General features: G+C 37.7%; 2 non-coding genes across 2 annotated transcripts; both read right to left on the bottom strand.

Moving 5' to 3' along the window:
- Positions 1–1,645: 1,645 nt before the first annotated feature.
- On the bottom strand, positions 1,646–1,752 carry LOC128295860 (small nucleolar RNA R71). Its single transcript, XR_008286409.1, has one exon. It is a non-coding gene; the product is annotated as a small nucleolar RNA R71 (small nucleolar RNA).
- Positions 1,753–11,673: 9,921 nt separating this feature from the next.
- On the bottom strand, positions 11,674–11,780 carry LOC128295834 (small nucleolar RNA R71). Its single transcript, XR_008286383.1, has one exon. It is a non-coding gene; the product is annotated as a small nucleolar RNA R71 (small nucleolar RNA).
- Between the last annotated feature and the right edge of the window lie 363 nt (positions 11,781–12,143).

Genomic DNA, 12,143 nt, shown 5'->3' with positions numbered 1-12,143 from the left:
GGACGGAGAGGAGGGGAGTAAGGAATTACTCCAAGGAAGCCGATTGATCCATCTCAGAAGCCGGATTCATCACCAAGACTAAAGATCTCTCCTCAATTTCCTTTCAGGAGTTTTGGGTTTTCTTTATGTTTTGTATTCTTTATCATTCTGAGATGTTTTCTTATTTAGTTATGAACTAAATCCCCTAAATACCTAAGGGGAATGAAACCTAAGATGAATCTTGTTATTATTTTCTAAATTGTATGATAAATATTTGACTTGTTCTTAATTATGTTTTCTTAATTCTTGTTTTGATATCCCAGGATACCGATTCAAGATAAGCTCTTATTCAGATGAGGAATAGACCCTGTTTAAGAGTACATTTGTCATAATTAAGCAGAGTTGATTGCGTGCCTAGACATAGGGTGACAATATTTTGCCAGATTAGGGTGAAACCTAATAAGGGGATCCATAGATCGAGTTAATGCAACCCTAGAGTGTTAATTAGAGAAAAGTCTCGATTATTCAATCTGGGGATTAAACGTTATTAGTCTTGAATAGGGATAATAACATAATTTATGGATCTCTACGGAACAAGTTAGATGAATAGATCGTCCGATTCGGAGCCAGAATAACAAGTACAGTCTAGGTGGATTTGTCCTTAGGTATTGTCTTCATTCAATCGATTTTTCCAAAAGCAATTTCCCAATTCCATTCTCTGTACGTTCTTAGTTTAGATAATTAGTTGGTTAAAACAAAAACCTCTTTACTCTTAGGCTAGATAATAAAAAGACAGTCATTACTAGTACTTTTAGTTCCTTTGGGTTCAAAAATCTGGTCTTGCTAAAACTATACTAGTGTTCGATAGGTACACTTACTTACATCGGATAATAGTTAGTTCAAGAACGAGTAATTATAAATATTTAAAACCTATCATGAAACCTCGCGATCAAGTTTTTCGCGCCGTTGCTAGGGAACTAAAATATTAGGAACATTCAATTTTTATTACTTTAGCCATTTATTTTTCGTGCACTTTAATTTATTACTATTTATTAATTTACTTTTTCCTTTGGTTGGCAGGTTTTTATAGTTTATGACTAGAAGAAATCTGTAAGGACCATTACTTTTTGACGAAGAAATCGATCGTACAGTTCACAGAAATCAAAAAGAAATAAGGCAAAGCTTAAGATACATAGAGAACGAGCAAGAAGACGATACTCAACCCCCAACCGAATGGATGGCTGAAAACCAAGGTAATCAGCTACCTCCTTCAATTGCGGTTAATCAAAATTCTGCTCCACACACTATGTATGATTATGTTAAACCTTCTTTAACAGGAACTGAATCGAGCATCGTTAGACCTGCTGTAGCTGCAAATACTTTTGAATTAAAACCTAACACTATTCAAATGATACAACAATTTGTTCAGTTTGATGGTTTGCAGGATGAGGATCCCAATGCTCATTTAGCCAACTTCTTAGAACTATGCGACACATTTAAAATTAATAGTGTCTCTGATGATGCCATTCGTCTTCGGTTATTCCCTTTTTCATTGAGGAACAAAGCTAAACAGTGGTTGAACTCGTTACCACAAGGGTCAATTACTACATGGGAACAAATGACCGAAAAATTTTTACTAAAATATTTTCCGCCGGCTAAAATAGCTAAATTACGTAATGATATCTCTTCTTTTGTGCAGATGGATTTAGAAACACTCTATGATGCATGGGAGAGATACAAGGACCTTTTGAGAAGGTGCCCTCACCATGGGTTACCGCTTTGGCTACAGGTTCAAACGTTCCATAATGGCCTGAATCCTTCGACTCGACAAATGGTTGACACAGCTGCTGGCGGAACCATCAATAATAAAACGCCTGAAGATGCCTATGAGTTTATAGAGGAGATGTCATTGAATAACTACCAGTGGCAAGTCATGAGGACAAAGCCAACGAAAATAGCCGATGTTTACAACATTGATTCAGTCACCATGCTCTCTAATTAGGTAGAACTCTTAAATAAAAAGATTGATGGTTTTCTTAGTTCTTCGTAGGTTCACCCAGTAATGCTGTATGAAGCAAGTGGAGATGGAACAAGCCATTCAGAATACCAACCTTATGGCCACAACATGGATAACGGGCAATTAAACTACATGGGTAATAATCCTCGACCTCAAAACAATCCATATAGTAACATTTACAAGCAGGTTAGAGGAACCACCCCAATTTCTCATGGAGCGGTCAAGGAAATCAAAGACCACAACCACCTCTAGGCTACCAATAACCACCCTACCAACAGGACAAGAAGCCAAACCTTAAAGAGATGCTCTCAAAGTTTATTTCGGTGCCAGAAACTCGTTTCCAGAACACCGAGACAGCACTTAAAAATCAGCAAGCGTCGATCCAAGGGCTTGAAACTCATATAAGCCGGCTTTCCAAACTAATTTCTGAATGACCACAAGGTAGCTTGCCAAGTAATACTGAACCCAACCCAAGGGAACAACTCAACGCAATTAATATTCAAGATGAAGAAGGAGTTGTTGAGCCTGAACCAGAATCGAGGCAAGAAACTATGGTAAACAAAGGTCAGGATGAGGTAGATAACAATAAAAACAAAATGGTGAATGTCGAATATAAACCTCATGTGCCATACCCTAACGCGACAAGGAAAGACCACTCAGATGAACAATTTGGTAAATTCCTTAAACTTTTAAAAAAAATTACATATTAACTTACCTTTATTGAAGCCCTATCACAGATGCCAAACGCAATGAAATTCTTAAAAGAGCTTTTAGCAAATAAACGGAAGTTGGACGAGGCGTCGCATGTGGAGCTAAGCGCAATGTGCTCAGCTATTCTAAAAAATAAGCTATCGAACAAACTAAAAGATCCAGGGAGTTTTACGATTCCTTGCTTAATTGGTAGTTTAGATGTTAATAATGCATTAGCTGATTTAGGGGATAGTATCAACGTCATGCCTTATAAAATGTTTAAGCAACTAGGTCTTGGGAAACCCAAATAGACTAGGATGAGCATTCAACTAGCAGATAAAACTATAAGATTTCCTAGGGGTATTATTGAAGATGTGCTAGTAAAAATCGATAAATTTATATTTCCCGTTGACTTCATCGTTTTAGACATAGAGGAGGATAGCAACATTCCTTTAATTCTAGGAAGGCCCTTTTTAGCAACTGCTAAAACGATTATTGATGTTGGCACAGGTGAACTCACACTCTGTGGGAGACGAAACAATCACCCTTCAAGCTCGCAATTCTGGCAACACATCGGGAATTGAAGGTGATCGTTTAACCCATTCTCCTAGAACTGACAATATGGTACAACCTACTCTACAGGAAATGAGTTTGAAGGAAGTACACGAGCCATTCTCAAGCAATAGTAGAGGACCTGTTCATGAAGATTGAAGATTACAAATCGAGGAACTCGATGAATGGCAGACGCATAACCCAAGAACACTCGACAAATCGAATCTACGATAGAACAAGCTCAATACCTTACCAAATCAACTTAAAATTAGAGATAGAGTCTTATTAGATGCCTCAGATCCCCACATTTCTGCTGCCACACCGAATGAAGAAATCCTTCTTACGGTATTTAGTATCTTCCCATTCGGTACGGTCGAGGTAAGGCACCCCAAGTTTGGCACTTTTAAGGTAAACAACACCCGTTTAAAACCTTATTTTGATGAGATTGATGACAGGATGAGGAGTATAAACTTCTCAAACCACCATGATTATTCAACGGAGAGGTAAGTCAAGCTTAGACTATAAATAAGCGCTTCTCGGAAGGCAACCCGAGCATTAATTGTATTAACTTATTTAAAAATTTAGTCTTCAGCATCTAACTTACTAACGGAGCTCTCGAATATAGGTTTTCCACATAGACACGGTCAAGCACACGGGCGTGCTTATGGCCATGTGAAAATAGGGAAAGGATTTCCCTAAACACGGCTACGATAAAACGCCACAGCCGTGCGACATGGCCGTGGTCGAGCTTGCCAAAACAATATGGGTGTGCGACACTCCCATGTAGAAGACCCGTGGTTGAAACTAAGAAACTACCACGGGCGTGTCTCACACCCGTGGTCGAACTTGTTAGATTGACACGAGCGTGGGGATTTCTGACACGGGCACGAGAGAAACAGATGAAACTAGACACGATCGTGCGATACGGCCATGTGAACCCATACGCCTGAGGTACACGGGCGTGGGACGACTTTTAGATGCACCGAAATAAGAAAAATGTGAAAAAGGGCAAGAATTAAGGAACACGAGCATGTGCCATGGCCGTGTGGCCCAAAATCTATAAATACCCTGCACTATTCACTTTCTTCCCCATTCAAAAACCCAAACCCTAGTTGCTGTAAGTTCACACAGCCTCCCTGCCACGCCTGTGCGCCGCCTCTAACTTCATTTTTGATGTCCATTTTCCCCTTTCTAGCATTTGTTTACTCTTTCCCCTTTAATTACACTCATTTATAATGCTATTTATCTTAGTAGTCTATATTTTTCATGTCATTTTTATCTTTCTATCACACAAATTTCAATTATAGGACAAGTCATCATCTTTTTCATGTTCAAATTCCTACTCATTACATGATTTATCTACTCCATTTAATTAGTTAGAAATGAATATCCATGGTTAGGATAGTTGAAATAATCATGCCTTTTGTATTGACAGTACTATTTATTCATATAGTAATATGCATTCCATTCTTTGCCATTTTACTTATATCACCATGCTAGTGCCACAAAAGTATACCATTGAACTTATCGTTTTTAGTTAGTTTTAGTAGTTGAGGCTTGAAATTATGATTTTTAAGATTTGACTTCGTTTTACTTTGACCACTCATCAAGATCACTTGATGATTTTAATCGTAGGTACCATATCATTTTCACGTGGTAAAAGGTCATGTCTCGCTTCCAAGAAATGAAGGGCGTCATCTTCTGCGGGTCCAACTGCAGAAATTCATCACCCCCTCCTACAGTTTCCCCGTGGGCCCCAAGAAGAACTTTTCCAGATACTTCGGGCTCGACCTTTAATTGCGGGCTGTTGCATCGATTGGGCTGCTGTAGAACAAGTTCAGTTGACTTATACAATTCGGGCCCTCTTAACCACCGACCCTTAGGAGCTGTTCTTTGGGATCATCGAACCAACATACCTCGAGCTCATAATGGAACTATGCTCAACGTTCCATCTCTAGACCGTAATGACAAACTACGATAATCCCGGCATGGTGCAATTTTGCCTTGGCGGATTAGTCCGCCAGCTCAGCATCCCAGAATTCGGTATAGCACTGGGTTTATATACGGAGGAGTTCAAGGAAGAGAATGACTTAGATGCTCTCACTCGCGACATACATTTCTCTCCCTCGAAGTGCTGGCACACTTTGGCCCCTGGCGTAGCCTCCTACAATCCTAGCCGCTCTAAGGCATCAGTTCTCTCACCATCCCTGAGGTACCTACACACCATTTTGGCTCACACGATTATAGGGAGGTGAGAAAACACTGGCGTCGTCAACACTCACGACGTCTACTTCTTATGGTGCATGTCGCACGGGCACGTCATCGACCTTTCTTATTTCATCGCCCTCATGATTCAGCACCAGATAGAGCGACATAGGAAGGGGGTCATCTCCATTGGCCCCTACGTAACTCGACTGGTACTACACTTCGGGCTCCTTAACACCGTGGCCCAAGAATCATCCCTCACCCTTATTTTCCAGATGTCTCCACAAGGTATCTTGAGCATGCTTAGCATAAGGATGATTGAGAGGCGCCGAGGAACCTACCCTCCCCAATACCGTCTCGCCCAATCTACCGAGGAGGAGGCCTACAAGGACATTCCTGATGATGTCCCCCCACAGCACGAGGATCCACCAACTCAGCCACCACCACCCTTTCATCTAGTTCATGCGGCGGCTTCATATGTTGACATCTCTAAGTGCCTCACTCGATTTGAGCAGTAGTATTTTCAATGATTTGACAACATTGATGCTACTCTACAGTAGATTTGTCAGCACCTCCACATCTCATCGCCAGTCCCACCTAGCGAACCATCCAGCGATGAAGATGTTTAAAAACATTTATTTATTATTTTATGTTTTTAATTTTTATTAAAACTACTTTTTATTTTTATTAGATTTTTGAAATTTTATTTTTAATTATTAATTTCGGTTATTTCTTATTGAGTAATTATTTTTCCTAATATCCCCTAAAAAGTTCCTGATTGTATCACAGTTATATAGAGCTCTTAAGCTCATCATCACATAGGAACTAAAACTCCACCGGGAAAAGTTCTCCATGACTGCCATGTCCTGCTTGCCCACGACCATAGCTACCACTAGAGATAATATCCTTTTGGCCCAGGACTTATGGCCTAATGAACATCTACGACCACCGGAGTATCCTCATCCACTCTCGAACCGATTACTCTCTAGAACTCTGGTTCGAGGAATTCATCATACAGGAAGTTTCACTTCTCCCCCAATCTTATTTTTATACTCTAATATCTATCTTTGTACAGTGAGGGCAATGTACATCTTAAGTGTGGGGGGTATTTATTTCATTATCAAAAAAATCCCTGAATGATTGCCTTGTTCTCTTGAAAAGCTTTCATATCATATTTAGGATAAATTTAATTGATTTATGAGTTTGATTGATATATCTTGAATTAAAACATAGGAAATTATGCATTGATTGTTTAAACTTTAAGACATAAAAGAATCAAGCATGATAAGTTGATTTTTAAGAATTTAAATCATAGGTTGTTTCCCCAAAATTTAGGTATTACTTTGAGTTGGGATTCACAAGTTTTAAACATCAAAAAGCCATAATTTTTGTGAGATTTTTGAGCCTTTTGAGCATCTATTAATTCTTTCATGCTCACTTTTATTATCGCTTTGAGTGCGTCAGTAGTGAACTGTTATTCTAGAACTTGCTTGATTATTCGTGTTGAGACCGCACCATTTGATTTGATATGTAAAAAATGATTAAGGCACTTAGGATTAACCCACTCATGCCATGAAAAGCCTATCTCCACAATTAACCCCTAGTGAACCCCCTTGAGCCTAACAAGCCATTTCTTGTATTACCTTTAATATTAACCTTTAACCCATTATTGTTGAAATCCCCTAAATTAATTTAAGCCCAATTTTTTTCAAGATTTGAATTGAAATAGTTACTTAGCTATGTTTTATTCTACTCTGTAATTTGACTTGTTTTTTTTAAAAAAAAAACATGTTTACATATTAGTAGTGATCTTCTGTTTGTAAGCTTCAGAAGTTAATTTCCTTAGTCTGAGAAGAAGCTCTGTTGTACGCAAGTGATGATGAACTCTTTTTTTAGTTAGGTAATTTTTCAATTTAATCTTGATTCTAACCCTTTCTTTCGGCTTGTGACCACACCCCCTAACCAAACCTCATTACAACCTTCTAAAGACCTTTTGATTGATGTATCATCTTAAATTATAGTGCTGGAGATTTGATTTTCATGCAAGCCTATGGTAATGACTTTTCATTATTGACTATTGAGTGCTTCATTTATTATCCTTAAACACCTCGAGTGATTTAAGTGAATCTGTAGTGAGGATGTGAAACTCTGTGGTATTTTGAATCAAAGGTAATTACTTAAATGATGAGAGACACCTATGTTTGCATGATTAAATACTCAACTTGGAATGTTTGAAACTTTTATGTTCTTTTAGTTGAATTCTCAATGTATGATTGCCTATGGATTATTCTGAGATATTATCAATAGAAATTATAAGTTGAGAAGAATTTATTTTGATTATGAGTTGAGAATTTTGCATGAGGACAAGAAAATGCTTAAGTGTAGGGGTATTTGATAAACCGTAATTTATACATATTTTTCCCCCATGTTTAATGCCTTTTGTGGATTATTTTCCATTAGAATTGGTGAATTCAATGCTCCTAATGCTTTAATTTCATGTTTTACACTTAGGAGAGCATAGGAGAGCGAAAGGAACGAGAAACGGGCCAAAAACAGAGAAAATGGGCCAAAGTACGAAATCAACACGGCTTGGACCTCCTCACACGGGCAGACCACACGGCCGTGTCAATTTGGCAGGCTTGAGCACGGCTTGAAGTAATCGCACATGGGCATGTCACACGGGCGTGTCTCTGCCGAGCCCAAGTTGAGTCTAATTCGAAAAAGGCTAATTTGGAGGGCTTTTAGGCATTCTAAAGCCTAAAAATACACCCTAGAGAAGGAAGAAAACAGGACGGAGAGGGGAGGAGTAAGGAATTACTCCAAGGAAGCTGATTGATTCATCTTAGAAGCAGGATTCATCATCAAGACTGATGATCTCTCCTCAATTTCCTTTCAGGAGTTTTGGGTTTTCTTTATGTTTTGTATTCTTTATCATTCTGAGATGTTTTCTTATTTAGTTATGAACTAAATCCCCTAAATACCTAAGGGGAATGAAACCTAAGATGAATCTTGTTATTATTTTCTGAATTGTATGATAAATATTTGATTTGTTCTTAATTATGTGTTCTTAATTCTTGTTTTGATATCCCAGGATATCAATTCAAGATAAGCTCTTATTCAGAGGAGGAATAGACCCTGTTTAAGAGTACATTTGTCATAATTAAGTGGAGTTTATTGTGCGCCTACACATAGGGTGACAAGATTTTGCCGGATTAGGGTGAAACCTAATAAGGGGATCCATAGATCGAGTTAATGAAACCCTAGAGTGTTAATTAGAGAAAGGTCTTGGTTATTCAATCCAGGGATTAGACGTTATTAGTCTTGAATAGGGATAATAACATAATTTAGGGATCTCTACAGAACAAGTTAAATGAATAGATCATCCGATTCAGAGCCAGAATAACAAATACAGTCTAGGTGGATTATTCCTTAAGCATTGTCTTCATTTAATTAATTTTTCCAAAAGCAATTTCCTAATTCCATTCTCTGTGCGTTCTTAGTTTAGATAATTAGTTGGTTAAAACAGAAACCACTTTACTCTTAGGCTAGATAATAAAAAGACAGTCATCACTAGTACTTTTGGTTCCTTTGGGTTCCACAATCTGGTCTTGCTAAAACTATACTACTGTTCGATAGGTACACTTGCCTACATCACGATAATAGTTAGTTCAAGAACAAGTAATTATAAATATTTAAAACCTATCATAAAACCTCGTGATCAAGTGACGATAGATTTTGTTTCAGGTTTGCCCCTATCTCCACGAAAGAAAGATGCTATCTGGGATGTGGTTGACCGATTGATGAATTTAACTTATTTAATTACGATACGATCTAAATACTCGCTTGATAAATTAGCTGAGCTATACATTTTTGATATTGTGAGATTGCACGGTGTGCCATTATCTATGGTGTCAGATAAAGACTCGAGATTTATTTTGCAATTCTGGAAGAAACTACAAGAGGCTTTAGGTATGAAATTACACTTCAGTACTGCTTTTCACCTGCAAACGGATGGTCAATCCAAGCGGATTATTCATATTCTCGAGGATATGTTGAGATGTTGTATTCTTGAATTTGAAGGTACGTAGGAACAATATCTACCATTAGTTGAATTTGCTTATAATAATAGTTTTTAGTCGATGATAAATCGTAATTTATACATATTTTTATCCCATGCTTAGCACATTTATGGATGATTTCTCCTTAGACTTGGTGAATTCGATGCTCCTAATTCTTTAATTTCATGTTTTATACTTAGGTGAGCACAAGAGAGTAAAAGGAACGAGAAATAGGCTGAAAACGGAAAAAATGGGCCAGCATGGGAAATCAACATAGCCTAGACTTCCTCGCACAGGTAAGCCACACGATCGTGTCCATTTGGCAGAATCGAAGCATGACTTACACGGGTAGACCACACGCCCGTGCCTATGTAACAGCCTTGAACAAAAATTGAAGAAATCATACACGGGCGTGTCCCTATCAAGCCCAAGTTTAGTTTTATTCAGAAAAGGCCACTCTTGAGGGCTTTTAATCATTCTAAAGCCTATTTAAACACCTGAGGAGGCAATTAGAAGGGACACACAATGTAGGAGGCAAGGAATTACTCAAGGAAAGCCGATTGATCCATCTCAGAAGTCGGATTCATCGTCAAGACTGAAGATCTACCTTCAATTTTCTTCAGAATTTTTGGGTGTTCTTTATCTTTTATTATCTTTATTCTTTTGAGATGTTTTCTTTCATAATTATGAACTAAACCTCCTAAATACGTAAGGGGAATGAAACCCAAGACGGATCTTGTTATTATTATCTGAATTGTATGATAAATATTTGACTTGTTCTTAATTATGTGTTCTTAATTCTTATTTTATTATTCCAGAATATTGATTCAAGTTAATGCGCTTATTCAAGGGAGCAAAAGTCTCTGTCTAAGAGTAAATTTGTCATAATTAAACAGAGTGGATTGCACACCTAGAGATAGGGTGACAAGATTTTACCAGATTAGGGTGAAACCTAATAAGGGAGTCCATAGATTGAGTTAATGCAACACTAAGGTGTTAATTAGAAAGATATTTCAATTAATCAACCTAGGGTTAGACGTTTTTAGTCTCAAGTGAGATAATAATATAACTTAGGGATTTTTACGGATCAAGTCAAATGAATAAATAGTCTAGTTTAGAGCCAAATAACAAGTGAAGTCTAGGTGGATTTTTCCTTGGGTATTGTCTTAATGAATCGAGTTTTCCCAAAAGCTTTTCCCCAATTTTCTCTCTGTGCACCCTTAGTTTAGTTAATTAGTTTAGATAAACAAATCCCTTAATTTTTAGGCTAGATAATAAAAAGAAAGTAATTACTAGTACTCTTGGATTCTTTGGGTTCGACAATCCCGTCTTGCTAAAGCTATACTACTGTTCGATAGGTACACTTGCCTTCATCATGATAATAGTTAGTTTCAAGAATGATTAATTATAAATTTTTAAAACCTAACGCGAATATCATGTATCAAGTTTTTGGCGCCGTTGCCGGGGAACTTAAGATATTAGGAACACTAAATTTTTATTACTTTAGCCATTTTACTTTTATTGCAATTTATTTTAGTTTAATTCCACTTTTCTAACTTTTATTTTATTTTCTAACAGGTTTTTCTAGTTTATGACCAGAAGAAACCCGTCCGGACCATTACTTTTTGATAGTGAGATCGATTGCACAGCTCGTAGAAACCGAAGAGAAATAAGGCGAAGCTTAAGATACACAGAGGAAGAGTAAGAGGATGATATTCAAACCACAACCGAAGAGATGGCTGAAAATCAGGAAAATCCAATACCTCCTGCGATTGCTGCTGATCCAGTAAATCAGAATCCTGCTCCGTGCACTATGTATGATTATGCTAAACCGAATTTAACAGGAACTGAGTCAAGTATAGTTAGGCTTGCTATTGCTACAAATAATTTTGAACTAAAACCTAGCACGATTCAAATGATACAACAATTTGTTCAGTTTGATGGTCTGCAGGATGAGGATCCAAACAATCACTTGGAAATTTTCTGGAGTTTTGTGACACATTTAAAATCAATGGCATTTCTGACGACGCCATATGCTTTCGGTTATTTCCCTTTTCATTAAGGAATAAGGCTAAACAGTGGTTGAACTCGTTACCACAAGGATCAATCACTACTTGGGAACAAATGACCGAAAAGTTTTTACTAAAATATTTTTCGCTCGCTAAAACGGCCAAATTAAGGAATGATATCTCTTCTTTTGTGCAGATGGATCTAGAAACACTCTACGATGCATGGGAGAGATATAAGGATCTGTTGAGAAGGTGCCCTCACCATGGGTTACCACTCTGGCTACAGGTTCAAACTTTTCACGATGGCCTAAATACTTCAACAAGAAAGATGGTTGACGCAGCGACTGGTGGAACTATCAATAATAAGACACCTGAGGATGCTTACAAATACATAGGTAACAATAACTCTAGATCTCAAAATATCCCATACAGTAATACCTACAATGCAGGTTGGAGGAACCATCCCAATTTCTCATGGGGTGGTCAAGGAAATCAAAGGCCACAATATCCTCCGGCTTTTCAACAACCACCTTACCAATAGGAAAAGAAGCCAAACCTTGAGGAGATGCTAACAAATTTTATCTCGGTGTCGAAAACTCACTTCCAAAATACCGAAACAGAACTTAAGAACCA

The sequence above is a fragment of the Gossypium arboreum genome, chromosome 7 (genome assembly GCF_025698485.1).
Source record: "Gossypium arboreum isolate Shixiya-1 chromosome 7, ASM2569848v2, whole genome shotgun sequence".
NCBI classification, from domain to species: domain Eukaryota; kingdom Viridiplantae; phylum Streptophyta; class Magnoliopsida; order Malvales; family Malvaceae; genus Gossypium; species Gossypium arboreum.
Note: the sequence above shows the minus strand (reverse complement) of the source record. Positions and strands in the feature narration are given on the sequence as shown.